A 16,267-nucleotide genomic window follows, 5' to 3' on the forward strand; every position below is an offset into this window, starting at 1 on the left:
GATGAAGCCTTCCTTTACATGGAAGATTTCATGCCTGATGGAAGGCAGAATTGCATAGTGAAACCATGCAAGTCCAGAAAAGGTGTTATTATTCTGTAGCTGCTAGACCATGCAATAAATAATGATTTTATCTTGAAAAGTTAGCAATAAAAGATTGTCTTTTGCCCTTTTAAGATTTACAGGAACTAATGTGTCTGCACAGCCGGGGTGCAAGTGCAGAGGATTCTGGCAAAATCGTGCATGGCGAACATGAGCGAAAGAGTAGAGACAAAGTGTTTGATTAGAAAAATTGTTTTATAATTTGTGCATAAAATAGCCCAAGTGTGAGACACGCACACTGTCGGCTTGTTATGACTGAGAATGATTTATCTCATCTACATGCCACAAACTGTAAATACTATGTTTCCTTCACCTCCCAAACAAAATGTTTTTTTTTTTATTTGTTTTTAGGAATAAAAAAGCAGTCCCTCCTGAAAGGCAAAAGCTCTCACAGCATGCTGCAAACCACACTATGTGCTCCTTTTAATCAATATCTGTCTCGGCTGCCTTACATTTCCACTTCACTGTAAACCCGGATAAGTTCAATACACTTAAATCGTTTGAGGAAACCGATTCCCTTCAAATGATTTGAGTAATCAACCCAAAACAAAAAATTAACTGATTTAGTCAAGTAAACTTAAAAGTAAAATTGTCACAATTTACTATATTGAGTCATCGCTACCTAAAGTGTTTAAGTATTCAATACTTCAAAAATAATTTGTTTAAGTACAGTTAACTTAATACTAATAGAAAAAACTAAATTGTTTAAGTGGTGCTAATATTACAAAACTCACTTTTTTGCGTAGTGTTTAATTAAAAGGGTCTTTTAATTAAATGTATTATTATTGCTAAAACTTAATATGTCAAGGCAAACACACTCAAAACCAAAGACCACTAAAGTGTTTCTTCTTTTTTTTTTTTTTACTTTATTTATAACAAAACAAGACTTTTGTTTTCCTTTGAACAGTATTCCAATTTTTACACATGGCGCTTCTAAGAAGACATTTCTTTCAGAAACAAACACAATATTTCAGTTGTTCCTAGCCACTTTTTGACAAGAATTTATTTGTGGTCTCTGAGGTAGTTTTTTGAACAGTAAGTTTTTGTTTGCACAATTGGACTTCCAATAAAACATTTTCTTTAAAACAATCCTTTTAAACAGATAAAACTGTGTATCACAAATAAAGAACTTTGGTGCGACACTCTGGGTAACAAGTTGTAACAGTAAAACTTATTTTCACAAATATTTTAACTTGGAAAAATAAAAACTATGGAATAAGGAATGGCCCCAGCGAGACAATGAAATTAAAGGAATAGTTCACTGATTTTACATAATAAGATATGTTCTTACCTTAGATTTGACGAGTTGATGTGTACCAGTCTTGTCTTTGTGCGTGCCCTCAGTCATGCAAATGGAGCAAAGCCTCTCCCATATATTCCAAATACCTCCAAGGGGTACTATATTACAAGGTGTAATAACACTGTAGGAGCACTTCTTCATCCCCCCAGTAACTCAGTCTATGCTCCTGAGTGCACTAGGGTTACTGCGCACTTGTAATATAGTGCCCCTTTTATCGGCTTAAAAATCTATACGTTAAATTTAGTGAAACTAAACTTAGATAGTGTAACTTTTCATGTAATTTTACATAAATAGGGAAAACGTGGAGGAGCTCGGTAGCTTCTAAAAGGAGCAAAACGTGGAGGTAGTTGGAATATATGGGAGAGCCTTTCTCGCACAAAGACAAGACAGGTATGCATCAACTCTTCAAAGCTAAGGTAAGAACATATCTCAGTATGTAAAATCAGTGAACTACTCCTTTAAGCCCTGGTTTTGCCATCCACTAAAAAAAAAAAAAAAAGACAATTACAAACACAATAATGACTTCCTGAACTTGAGAAAAAGCTGCTCAATGAAGAGTGAACATTCAATGTATCTATGCACACATTGAAAGCTCATTTTTAGCCTTTGGAGTTTTGGAGGAGGATCGTTTCGTCCCAGATTCAGCATAATCTGCTGGATAAACAGGAATGTATTCTTCATGCACTTTGGGTACTCCAAGCGGAGTGCATAAGTCAGTCCAAACAGGAGACACATTGCCAAAGGAAGACTGCAGATGGAATCCATTACCACATTGCCCTCTAGAAGGATCTCCAGCTGGGAGGGGTTCAGTTCTTGCTCTGGACTTCCGTTTTCACCATTGAAGATGATTCCTATTGGGATTTCAAGGTCACCATCAGCAGCATTCTACAGAGGGGGGGAAAAACTGTGAGTTAACCTGTTGGTGGAGAGTAACACAAGTATAAAAGGTCAAAGTATTGTATTTCTATAAATGCTCTTTATTATTTAAGTACAAGTTAATTGTCCAAATAAAAAAAAAAAAAAACAGGAAAATTTGGGGAATCTGTAAGGTTTATTGTCATTATACAACTGTATAATGAAGTTTGTCCTCTGCATTTGACCCATTCTTCAATGTTGATAAGGCAGCAACCCGTCAAGAGAATGGGTTTTTGTAGATTGGCTGCAGGAGCCTGTACAGCAGGTTGCGACCTAGGCTTAACCTGGAAGGAGGATTAACCTGTTGTGCATATTTTTGTAATTTTCTTTCATAAAGATGATGAGCTTCATCTAACACCGTCCACTGGTTCACTCTTCTACTCTGGTCCTCCTCCTCTGACCGGGGCCGGAGTCCGGACCAGGCTAACCCTGAACACGGTTTGGATGTGCTCACATCACACAATGGAACCGCGCGGTTTGGATGGACGAGGAAGATGCTAGAACCATTACGCATGAGCAGGGGTTAAGGCTGTGAGGGTTACAGCCTTAAAACATTTATAATAAATACTTTTCACTACTTTGCGGATTTCACTTATTGCGGGTTGTTTTGGGACGTAACCCCGCGGTAAACGAGGGTTCACTGTAGATTGAATTAGCGTGCACATTTGCGTAATGTAACATGCAACTATTTTTGCTTAAAGTTGAAATACAAAGATTTAACTCACCAGTTTGCGTGGAGGTTTGAGGAAAAGTACTCCCTATCGACTGTAGACTGAAACAAACATGTCCAATCCCAGGCAAAACCACCAAAAACGACTTGTCTTAATTTTTTCTGACAAACAAGTCCAGACGTGTCTTCGGTTCCAGTGCCGGGAAAAATATGGGAGGGGCAACAAAAACTTAAAAATAGTGAAAGTGCTTTCAACTAAACATAATCAGTAAACATCAAATTTACTTTTATTATTTGAGTGTTGAGTTTAAAACTTATTCTCTTATAAAAAATTGAACTTAAACTATTTATTAGAATAAACTTAAAATAGAAAGGACCATGTTAAATGTATTCATTTTAGTGCATCACATGCAAAACAATATAGGTTAAGTGCAAAAAGCTTCCACCGATGAGTTCTGTCTGACACAGTTATATGATTTTAGTTTTACAAAGAAAATTAATTACCATCAGTGATTATAGCTAAACCATTTGAATGCAAATAACTTTTGGGATTACAGTGTTGTTCTCCACTCCTTCACCACAGTATTTGTCTACATTTGTGAGAAGAGATATTTAGGAATAGCATTTGAGAATAAAGCGGGCCTTTTAGTCACCACAGTGACAGATGTACTGCTGCGTGTCTGTGCTACGTTAGCAAAGGCTGTGAAAACTCTAAAGGCAATCATGGCAGAAAGAGACAGACAGAGAGAGGAAAGGAACCAAAGGGTTGAATAAAACAGAGCATCATTTTTTTTTTTTTTGCTTATGAAATGAACATCTGTAGATAGAAGGAGCAGAATAGTCACTAATGATCTGGAGATGGACTTCACTCTGATGTAGACCAGAGCATCATATAATGAGGATGTCCCACAGACTCGGAGCATGCCCATTTAAAAAGGAAAACAAAGAAAGGTCTGCGTATATAAAGGGCAACCAAACTGTCTGTAGCGCTGATTGTGTTATTTAGAAAGTAGTGAAGAACACTTGTGGAAGGTGGATTAAGTCAAACTGCACTAAGTTACTTGTGAGTTAACAGCACTTGGCTTGATTTCAGTTTCCTTGCCACTTCTTCTCAACTCGTGCTTTGAATCATAAATGCTAAAATGTGCTGGCTTTATGCCCTTTACAGCTATAGTTACTTTAAACTAAATGTACAGTCACAATATTAAAACAGCCCACCTCCTATTGCTCCAGAGCTGATCTGACCTGTTAGTATATCGGCACACTGGGTCCTGTGGGTTGTGTGGTGGGGCTTCTGTGGACCAGTCTTGTTCAGAGGCCTCCCTCAGATTCTTGATAAGTTCAGGAAGGATCAATTGAAGCAAGCAAGCTAGCAAGCAAAACTGTATTTATATATAGCACATTGCAGATGGAAGCACAATGAGCTGCACAAAACATGAGCTACCACAGTGGACACAGATGTAGCAGTATATAGACAATGTAAAATTAAGCCTGTAGACAGATGTACAATACAATTAAGAAGACCAATCACCAATGAAATCAAAGAAAAGGGCAACAATAGAATTAAAAAAATGATAAAACCTATAAGGCTCAAGTCACACAGGCCTAGAGATCAGTCAGCTACCGTACCCTTAGTTTGTAACTAACTAACTAGGTTACCAAGGGGCCACCATTCTGTCTGTAGGCCTGCGTGACTGAGGTCTAAGTTAAATCCATGAAGACATTTAGAAAGAAAATTCAGAAAGTCAATTAATTCCAAAAATATAGCAGACACAATGACAAAAAACATATGTAAAATCAAAGTAGTAGAATTAAAGTTGGGTATTAACTTTAATACCTTTAAGATTACACCTGAAAATTAAAAGTGAAAAAGCAAGCAGATACTGATAACACTGATAATGTTGAAGCAGAATAAATATGGTTTGGTAGGTTGTACCAGTGGATTTATGAGTATCGGTGAGACCAGGGCAGTAACCAGGTGGTCTGATCTTGATTGACGAGTTCAGCTGCTTTAAAGCTTATCACACAGATACTGAAGTAAAAGAATTAAAATTTTAAATACAATTCCAAAAGCCAATGTAGTGACCTCCTTACAAGCGTGATGTGGTCAGATTTCTTTCTTTCTGGCAGCTATACTGTGGGTACAGACATTTAGCCAGGTATGGATAAAAATTTCTAAAGTCTACAATATTTCTTACATGATAAAACCAGGCTGTAAACCAAATGCCTCGGACTCTTCAGTGACTCTTAGATTATTCAGCCCTAAACCTTTTCTGAGGTTTGGGCCTTTCTATGCGCAGGGAGTGTTGCTGTCCGGGGTGCTGTTGCCATTTGTTTCACTTGATCTGCAACAATTTTCAGGTGGGTGTTAAGTGAGAAAATATTAATCACAATAATAGTTAGTCAGACTTAAATATTCGCTCCATCCCAACCACTTACAACAGTAAAGTCTATCCATGAATACATGAATTGTACTCATCTGATAATACAGGGTGGGCCATTTATATGGATACACCGTAATAACATGGGAATGGTTGGTGATATTAAAGTCCTGTTTGTGGCACATTAGTATATGTGAGGGGGCAAACTCCTCAAGATGGGTGGTGACCATGGTGGCCATTTAGGAGTCGGCCATCTTGGGTACAACTTTTGTTTTTTCAATAGGAAGAGGGCCATGTGACACATCAAACTTATTGGTAATGTCACAAGAAAAACAATGGTGTGCTTGGTTTCAACGTAACTTTATTCTTTCATGAGTTATTTACAAGTTTCTGACCACTTATAAAATGTGTTCAATGTGCTGCCCATTGTGTTGGATTGTCAATGCAACCCTCTTCTCCCACTCTTCACACACTGATAGCAACACCGCAGGAGAAATGCCAGCACAGGCATCCAGTATCCGTAGTTTCAGGTGCTGCACATCTCGTATCTTCACACCTTAGACAATTGCCTTCAGATGACCCCAAAGATAAAAGTCTAAGGGGTCAGATCGAGACCTTGGGGGCCATTCAACTGGCCCACGACGACCAATCCACTTTCCAGGAAACTGTTCATCTAGGAATGCTCGGACCTGGCACCCATAATGTGGTGGTGCACCATCTTGCTGGAAAAACTCAGGGAACGTGCCAGCTTCAGTGCATAAAGAGGGAAACACATCATCATGTAGCAATTTCAAATATGCAGTGGCCTTGAGGTTTCCATTGATGAAGAATGGACCCACTATCGTTGTACCCCATATACCACACCAAACCATCACTTTTGTTGTTCCAACAGTCTTGAGAGGATCCATCCAATGTGGGTTAGTGTCAGACCAATAGCGGTGGTTTTGTTTGTTAACTTCACCATTCACATAAAAGTTTGCCTCATCACTGAACAAAATCTTCTGCGTGAACTGAGGGTCCTGTTCCAATTTTTGTTTTGCCCATTCTGCAAATTCTGTGCGCCGATCTGGGTCATCCTCGTTGAGATGCTGCAGTAGCTGGAGTTTGTAAGGGTGCCATTTGTGAGTAGCTAATATCCGCCGAAGGGATGTTCGACTAATGCCACTCTCCAGTGACATGCGGCGAGTGCTACGCTGTGGGCTCTTGCTGAATGAAGCTAGGACAGCCGCTGATGTTTCTTCATTAGTGACAGTTTTCTTGCGTCCACATTTTGGCAAATCCAACACTGAACCAGTTTCACAAAACTTAGCAAGCAGTTTGCTAACTGTAGCATGGGAGATGGGTGGTCTCGTAGGGTGTCTTGCATTGAAATCTGCTGCGTTCACCAGATATCAACACAATTTCAATCCGCTCCTCATGTGTTAACCTCTTCGACATGTCAATGTCTGTGAGCAAAGAGAAACTTGTAAATAACTCATGAAAGAATAAAGTTAGTTGAAACCAAGCACACCATTGTTTTTCTTGTGACATTACCAATAAGTTTGATGTGTCACATGGCCCTCTTCCTATTGAAAAAACAAAAGTTGTATCCAAGATGGCCGACTTCTAAATGGCCACCATGGTCACCACCCATCTTGAGGAGTTTGCCCCCTCACATATACTAATGTGGCACAAACAGGACTTTAATATCACCAACCATTCCCATGTTATTACGGTGTATCCATATAAATGGCCCACCCTGTAGAATAAAGGAGTTACAGCAGAAACTTACTTTGGCTTGTGTATATTTTTCTTATGATACATGCATAACTTTGCTTACTTTCATTTTCATTTGCAAGACATTGGCTTGTAATTAGGTAGTTTTTTGTGATGTGGTATCAGTATTTCCACATTATCTATAAATCTATATATCCTAAAATACTTCAAGAAAGCCAAAGTTAAAGTTAAATACTCAATATGCTTTCATACATTTTGAAACTGAAATCTTTCTGAAAGATCACACGCATTAATTATTAACTAGACGTCACGATCAGATTGATGTGGCAGTCACAAAAAATGGAAACATTTATTCATGTATTAATGTGTACAGGTGCAGTGATTATGCTGCCAGGTCACAGCTGGCTGCTGACAACACGGGCTGTGTTTGCAAATTAACTGTGGCAATCATCAGAATTACTTTTGGTCTGTTTTGATCTTTGATGACAAAAGTTGGCTTTGCTTCCGTTGTTTTAGACATCAGCTCTGGCAAACTGGCAACTTGGTAAAAAAGAAATTAATTTTTGAAGTCGGCGTGTGATATTTTAATAAATAGCAGGTAACTTGGGGTTAGATTCTACATGTATACTAATGAAAAGCTAGACTACAGTCTTTTCAGTCCTCTCATTTATACTGTAAATGTGTGCTGTAATTTGATATCTGTAGCTTAGCTTAGAAATGTTTCTGCTGAGGATGTTATTGGCTTGACTTGATTATGTTCAGGCATAAATCACAACACGTGGTCAGAATGGCTCCTGTGGGGAATCACTGCTTATTGCTCTGTAACATTCAAGTTATTGTTTTCCAGCTTACACAAAGGCGAAAGATTATATGCAGTGCAGGATATACAGTATTTGTTATCAGCTTCTGTCTGTTTTCCTCTCGCTCTCCAAGACCAGCCAAACAGCTCTGCTCTGTTAATGAGCCTCGGCTCAGCTAGACCATTTTTTTACCTCGTTAGTTCAGCTTATTATATTGAAAAGAAAGATTAGCTAATTTTTACCCAAGGAGCAAAAGGTTTGAGTTTACATCCTATTGTACACAAACTGCAACAAATGTGATTCTGTCTGATCTTATTTCACTTAAGTCCAAGTCCAAGTGTAGCTTTGCTTGGTCCTACTGCACACAAGCAGCAACAAGGATGAGTTTACTTAGTCACAGAGCACATAACTAGCAACAGGTGTGAGTTTACCTGGTCCTAGTACATACAAATCGTAACAAACATAAGTTTAACTCGATTAGCTGTTTAACAATTTATAAATTTTTTGGCCTGCACTCATAATTGAGTTGTGTTCACCTAAAGCTACCAAAATATATAATTCTTAATGTTGCAAAGCTATTTAGGCTGTTAGAAAAACACTGGTTCTCTTTACTGGGACATGCAAGCACATGCAGGCGGTTTGAAATGCAGGTGTAATCATAAAATTGATTGAACGTCTATCCTACAAAAATCATAGTCTAATAAATATACTGTTTTTCTAATACAGAACTCAGACCTGACATTGCATCAGCTTCTGGTTTAAACTGACCCGAAATATCATTGCTGGTGACGAGAGCCGGGTCCTTCAGCTAGTACTCTGCAGGTCATGGTTAACCAAAAGGCTGGGTTTACTACATTCATAGGGTTGTTACTGTGGTGTATCCCAGACCTGAATTTTGGTACATACCAGCATGCCACACAGCCAATTGAAAGGGTAGAAGCTTTTTACCCACAGCATTACAATCTCAACTAACCTCCCAACCTACAAACCGGATTCCAAAAAAGTTGGGACACTAAACAGATTGTGAATAAAAACTGAATGCAATGATGTGGATATGGCAAATGTCAACATTTTATTCAGAATAGAACATAAATCACGGAACAAAAGTTGAAACTGAGAAAATTTATCATCTGAAGGGAAAAATATGGTGATTCAAAATGTCATGGTGTCAACAAATCCCAAAAAAGTTGGGACAAGGCCATTTTCACCACTGTGTGGCATCTCCCCTTCTTCTTACAAGACTCAACAGACGTCTGGGGACCGAGGAGACCAGTTTCTCAAGTTTAGCAATAGGAATGCTCTCCCATTCGTGTCTAATACAGGCCTCTAACTGTTCAATCGTCTTGGGCCTTCTTTGTCGCACCTTCCTCTTTATGATGCGCCAAATGTTCTCTATAGGTGAAAGATCTGGACTGCAGACTGGCCATTTCAGTACCGGATCCTTCTCCCACGCAGCCATGATGTTGTGATTGATGCAGAATGTGGTCTGGCATCATCTTGTTGAAAAATGCAGGGTCTTCCCTGAAAGAGATGACGTCTGGATGGGAGCATATGTTGTTCTAGAACCTGAATATATTTTTCTGCATTGATGGTGCCTTTCCAGACATGCAAGCTGCCCATGCCACACGCACTCATGCAACCCCATACCATCAGAGACGCAGGCTTCTGAACTGGCGTTGATAACAACTTGGGTTGTCCTTGTCCTCTTTGGTCCGGATGACATGGCATCCCACATTTCCAAAAAGAACTTCGAATCGTGACTCGTCTGACCACAGAACAGTCTTCCATTTTGCCACACTCCATTTTACATGATCCCTGGCCCAGTGAAAACGCCTGAGCTTGTGGATCTTGCTTAGAAATGGCTTCTTCTTTGCACTGTAGAGTTTCAGCTGGCAACGGCGGATGGCACGGTGGATTGTGTTCACTGACAATGGTTTCTGGAAGTATTCCTGAGCCCATTCTGTGATTTCCTTTACAGTAGCGTTCCTGTTTGTGGTGCAGTGTCGTTTAAGGGCCCGGAGATCACGGGCGTCCAGTATGGGTTTACGCCCTTGACCCTTACGCACAGAGATTGTTCCAGATTCTCTGAATCTTCAGATGATGTTATGCACAGTTGATGATGATAACTGCAAAGTCTTTGCAATTTTTCGCTGGGTAACACCTTTCTGATATTGCTCCACTATCTTTCTGCGCAACATTGTGGGAATTGGTGATCCTCTACCCATCTTGGCTTCTGAGAGACACTGCCACTCTGAGAAGCTCTTTTATACCAATCATGTTGCCAATTAACCTAATTAGTGTTAATTGGTCTTCCAGCTCTTTGTTATGCTCAAATTTACTTTTTCCAGCCTCTTATTGCTACTTGTCCCAACTTTTTTGGGATTTGTTGACACCGTGAAATTTTGAATCAACATATTTTTCCTTTAAAATGATACATTTTCTCGGATTAAACTTTTGATCTGTCACCACGTTCTATTCGAATGGAATATTGACATTTCCCATCTCCACATCATTGCATTCAGTTTTTATTTACAATTTGTTTAGTGTCCCAACTTTTTTGGAATCCGGTTTGTACATGCTTGATATGACTCCTTAAAAAAAAGGCGAGACAGAATGAGACTGTCACTGTTTGTATACTAGCATAGCGACACACAGCCCATAGGAGCTACTGGCAATGCTGTAGGCTATTTAGTTAAAATCTTGCTCAATCATTATTAATTCATGAGTCGTCAGTGTTTGTGTCTGTTCTGTCTTTGGAGTTCTCTACAATAATCTTCAAAACGACAAAGTGCTGATGTGAGTATAAGCAGTAAAAAAAAGCAGTTTCTTGTTTTACTTTCAGTCCATCTCTGCCTCCTGCTGTATTTTTTCCTCTGCATTTCTGGTTGTTTTCTTCAGTCTGTCTCTTCATCTTGTTGTTTGTCTCTCCTTTGAAAATCCCCCTGGGGTCATGTACTGCCAACAAGTCCTTTTGTCCCTGCAAATGACATTTAAATGTTAACATCACCGTGGGTGTCCCCAAATTCTCACAGTGTACTTTGTCACTTCCCACCGTTTCTGCTTCTTAGGGCTAGTTTCTGTGTATAATAATATATTTTTAGTTGCTGTTGGCAAAACTTGGTGAGGGACATGGAGACAATTGTATATGCTTTCATCTCATCATGACTGGTTTACTGGCCTTTTTTATTTGACTCAAGACAATAATTTGTTGAATGACTGTAAACTGTGCAAAAGTCATTTGCCAGATTTTTAATCAGTACGTTTTAGAATAGACTTAAGATGTCATAGCCTTGCTCCTACCCATGTCTCCGTCTTCGTGGTACCATATGCACCGATGAGTACCTTGAGCTCCTCTGGCAGACATCTTTTATCTTCCAGGGTCTCAGTTAAAAACTAAGAGAGACAGAGATTTGCAGTCAGGACCCTGAGGCTCTGGAATGAGCTCCTTAGAAAACCAGACCAGCTGTGTCAGTCACATCCTTTATGTCCTTTATGTCAAAGCTTTTCTCAGTTTTACTTAAGTTTGAATTTCCTTTAAAGGTGTGAACAATGTCTGCAATTTCTACTGTTAGCTTTTTTTCTATTCTAATACTTTGTTTCATTTCAGTTTCTATGGGAAGCATGGATTTTGTAACATGGATTTGGAAACATGTTATGTAACCTTTCAAACATCTCCAGCTCTTTGCCATACAGTCTAGGCTCTGTGTGCTCTGCACTTAATGCACAAACATGGTGTTACTCTTATCTCACCTTTTGAGATAAGATTGTAATTAAATAACTGTCAACTAGGGACACAGATGCTGGGATTAAAGCTGCTGGCAGCGTCTTATACTTTAGTTAAAATTAAATGAAATCTCGCCCCATCCTCAGAGGAATATCTTTTCCTGCTTCTTTTTTGTCAACACATAGTTAACAAAAACCAAAAAAACGAACTCAACCGTCCAGCACGAGTGCTTGGATCTGAAAAAAATTGATCCTGTGTGTGTCACCACATTTAGTGATGAATGCTGGACTTAAACTGTTTGATTTAGAGCCACTTGTCTGACTGGAAAAACCATCCTGTTTGGGTGTGACTGCATGCAGCAGGATGTAAAATGCTCTTCCGTATATCTGTTTGCAGAAGCACACTGCCTAATGTTACACATTTCTCTGCTCTTCTTTATCCGCGTTTAATTGATAAGTGAATTCATTTCAGAATCTGTTTCTGTTGCTCTTCATAATCAGCATCTGGGTAGAGACTGCCTGTATGTAAACAGAGCTCGAGAGTATCACTCATTTTCGCATGTCTCATATCGCAGTCATTAAATGAATCCGCCGGGGACCACAGTGCAGAGTCGAATTAACAAAGCAAACAAAAATATGTGATTCATTCCTCTGCCTCCAACCCCTCCCACCTGCCTCTTCTCTCTCCCTCTCACCCACATCCCTTTCTTACTGTGGCACTCATTCCCCACTGCTGCCGTGTATCTTCCATAAGCCCAGAGAGGCATTGTCATGTCGTCTTCCAGTTTCTATGGTGACGAGGTGCGATCTGTCGCGAGCGAGTCTCTCGCCTCATCGCTCCTCACTTGCCCAAATGACTTTTAAGCATGTCCACTTTCTCTTTAAATGACACTGTCATCCAGTGGACACACATTTCGCTCACTCAGTCAGCCTTCGTGTCAACTCGTCACATTCAAATTTATTTTAGCAGTTATAATTAGGTACAGTAATGAGACGGTAAAGTTTGTACAAGGATTATGATGTAAATAATAGCCCAGAACATCCAAAAGATTTGGGAAAATGTTTAATTAAAAATTCTGCCGCTCATGCAAATCGTTAATTGCAACTCTTATCCAAATGTGAGGCTAAGATGAGGAGGTAATTGCCTATATATTTTCGATTTCTTTACCTGAACATTTCTATATGGCAGTGGGCGTATAATTCAGTGCAAATGAATTATCACACAATTAATTCCCAGTTAATAAAAAGACATGAGATTTAGTCTCAATCAAAAATAAAGAATACATATTTTTTTATCCCATTGCCTCAGTTTAAACAAGACTGACAGTCACCACAGGATAATGTTCTTATGATAAAGAGTTCAAAACAGCTGAAAAAAGAAGTTAAAATCCTGTCTCATTTCTCACCTACATACAGCTGGCCAATCACAGTGTGAAGTGGGTGCGAATACTGGCTAGAGAGACAAATGATCAGATCCATCAAAGGTGTTCCCAGAGGGCATTGCTGAAGCCTTCCAAGCCATCTGGCAAGCACCTCAGTCAGAGTGTTTCATTGGTGAGAGGGCCCAAATGTAGGACAGCAGGCAGGTGGAGCCTTTAATGGATGTTGTGAAAACCACAGATGGAGAAAGTCCAAAGGGCTGGAACAACAAAGCAGGAATGTAGAAAAGGGGAATGAGACAAGTAAGGAGCCACTGGTGGACACAGAGAAAGAAAAAACAAAGGGAAAGGCGGGGCACACTGGAAAAGAGACCCAACAGGAAGTAACCAAAAGTATAACATTACAACATGAAGAGTAATGGGGACATTATGGCTCAGTTATGGAAGTGCGTTGGCAGTGTGTGGGCAACTTTGGACTCCCCGTCTACCTGCAGAGAGTGCCTCATTTGAGATGGGCAGTTAATATGTCTGACATAGTGATGTACAGTAGTTTGTGCTGCTATATCGCTGCAAATATCTATCTATCTATCTATCTATCTATCTATCTATCTATCTATCTATCTATCTATCTATCTATCTATCTATATATATATATATATATATATATATATATATATCTATATATCTATCTATATATATATATATATATATATATATATATATATATATATATATATATATATATATATATATATATATATATATATATATATATATATATATATATATATATATATATATATATATATATATATATATATATATATATATATATATATATATATATATATATATATATATATATATATATATATATATATATATATATATATATATATATATATATATATATATATATATATATATATATATATATATATATATATATATATATATATATATATATATATATATATATATATATATATATATATATATTTCTAAGATCCTGTACATTATACTATTATACTTATATAATATAGAGAGACATTTTTCATATATTATTACATGTATATATCTTATTCTAGTCAGTGCACTGAAGTTTCATTCTCGTGTGCACTAACTGTTGTATGTTCTGAATGACAATAAAGTAGCTATTGTAGTGTCAGTAACATGTGTTACAACTGGCCTGTGGGCTACTCTTGCCTGTGCTGTTGAGAAGAGCAAAGTTTTAACATACATGCAAAGTGTTAAAAACAACAAAAAGCATCCACTGCAGGCACTGTCTGTACTTTTCATACAGTACTCTGAGCTCTCTTCTCTGTTGCAGCCCACTTGTTAAACGAGCCAGCAGTGGAACGCTGCACAGCATCATCCATGTCAAGCACTGTGCAGTTGGGATTTTGGAGGACTGCACGGGCCACTTAAGGTTGTGCTTCTGCCCCAAATATTAAAATGTGACAATATGCAACATCTGGAAGCCACACACCTCTAATTCCCAATGTCTGTGATACCATGTCAACTACTGACGTTTAAAGAGTAACAAAAAAAGGTTTGAGGTACATAGGGTTATAATATTCATTATGGGCTTGAATGTGTCTGCCGTTAGTATTTTCTGTTTTTAAAGATCTAATGCAATCACTGTCAGTTAGTTTTATTTGAGCTAATGCAGTTTTTTAATGTTTCTGTTCCTTTATCCTTCAAACTCATTGTGATTGATTTTATCCAGCGACAGCCAACAACCTCCAGCAACTGTTCGGGGAGTAAAGATTTTTCCCTAATCACCAGAGGTTGTTGGCGTCACTTACAGGTATATAACCTATGGCATTTGTTATTTCCCAGTTTTGCAGATTTTTGTTTTTTTTTAAAGCAAGTCACAGCTTTAAAATAAACATAATAAGCATACCCACAAATAAATCATTAGGACAAGACGAGGTATGTTTTGAAGGACCTCCATTTCCTGTTTGTGGTTTCTTGTTGCTTACACTTCACATATATCCTACTCCTTGGTGTTTAATGTGGTTGGTTTCAGGTCCAAGATGTTAAATTCATAATTTTTGAAGGCAAAGGAAGTTTCTTTCTCTCGCGGATCATTCCAGCCAACTACGCTTTTTCAGCGTGTCTTTCTTTCTCTTTTTCTGCCCATTGTAATGATGCTGTATCATGTCAAAACAGACCTCTCTTTAGCTGGAGGTATGAGCCAAACACACACCTGCTCTCTCTTTCCCAGACAGAAAGCTGTGAAATGACTTTGGAGCATGTTACATTGTCACTCGCCCAGCTGCTACTGAACCCGAGGCAGATGCTGGCATGCAGACGTGACTGGCACCAGCACATGCGTACATGTTAATACACCACTACACGAGTGTGCGTACACTCACATATCCACAAACCCGCTGACAGAACACACCATGATAAATGGCACTTGCTTACACTTGCACGCTTTAATTACCACAGACACGGCTAGTGCTCAAATACATTTTGCACTTTATTAGCTGAAGGACAGATGTGCTCTTAAAGGGATAGAGGGACAGATATGACTGCAATGTAAATAACAGTTTTTTTGTTTTGTTGTTTTTTTTACACAAAACAGGCAAGCAGTTCGAGTACATAACCAGTCCCACTCTAATGGTGCTATTATAATAATGATAGATTAGATGACTCAGTTTTCAAAAGCATTAGATTTTTTATTTACAAAGGAGGGCTGAAGATGGCACAGAGAGATTTATATCTGAAACATTTTCCTTCACTTCTTCTGCTCTTTGTAACATATTATAATGAAGACAGATTCAATGTGATAAAATACACTGGAGGAGGTTGGAGAGGCATGAATTTGTCTTCAGTCTTCATTGGCAAATAAAATACTTTCTATTCTCATAACATTTTCATGATAATATAAGGTGAAGTTAGACTCTAACAATAGGCAGATGCTTCTAAAGAGTTGTTTTTTATTAGGTACACTTTTTCCATTGATGCATGCGAGTATTTCCTGCACTTACAGTGTCTGCAAATATGTGTGTGTTTGTTCCAAAAAGGCACTTTATTAGTTTGGATTATGACAGTTCAAATTCTCTCTGTTCAGTCACGACCACCATAGCCATCTGCTGTAATTTCTAATTGGGAGTTTGGCTCTTCTGGGACCTTCCCACCCTTCCGCACCCATATATGGAAAGCATAAGGTAGGGAGAGAAGCAGCAGTAGGACAAAGCACAGAACAAAGCAGGCATCATATATGTCTATATATGTCTATTTCAATTAGAACAAGGATAAAAGAAGGAAACAGA

General features: G+C 38.5%; 1 protein-coding gene and 1 long non-coding RNA gene across 2 annotated transcripts in view; one reads left to right on the forward strand and one right to left on the reverse strand.

The window, feature by feature from the left end:
• Positions 1–16,267, forward strand: part of cacna1bb (calcium channel, voltage-dependent, N type, alpha 1B subunit, b) — a 207,017-nt gene that overhangs the window by 36,563 nt on the left and 154,187 nt on the right. The window lies entirely within an intron of this gene.
• On the reverse strand, positions 1,996–3,437 carry LOC120441054. The gene is made up of 2 exons (XR_005613748.1): positions 3,040–3,437; positions 1,996–2,284 (listed from the first exon to the last, which is right to left on the reverse strand). It is a non-coding gene; the product is annotated as an uncharacterized LOC120441054 (long non-coding RNA).

Source organism: Oreochromis aureus, linkage group 7 (assembly GCF_013358895.1).
Source record: "Oreochromis aureus strain Israel breed Guangdong linkage group 7, ZZ_aureus, whole genome shotgun sequence".
In the NCBI taxonomy this organism is placed as follows: Eukaryota; Metazoa; Chordata; class Actinopteri; order Cichliformes; family Cichlidae; genus Oreochromis; species Oreochromis aureus.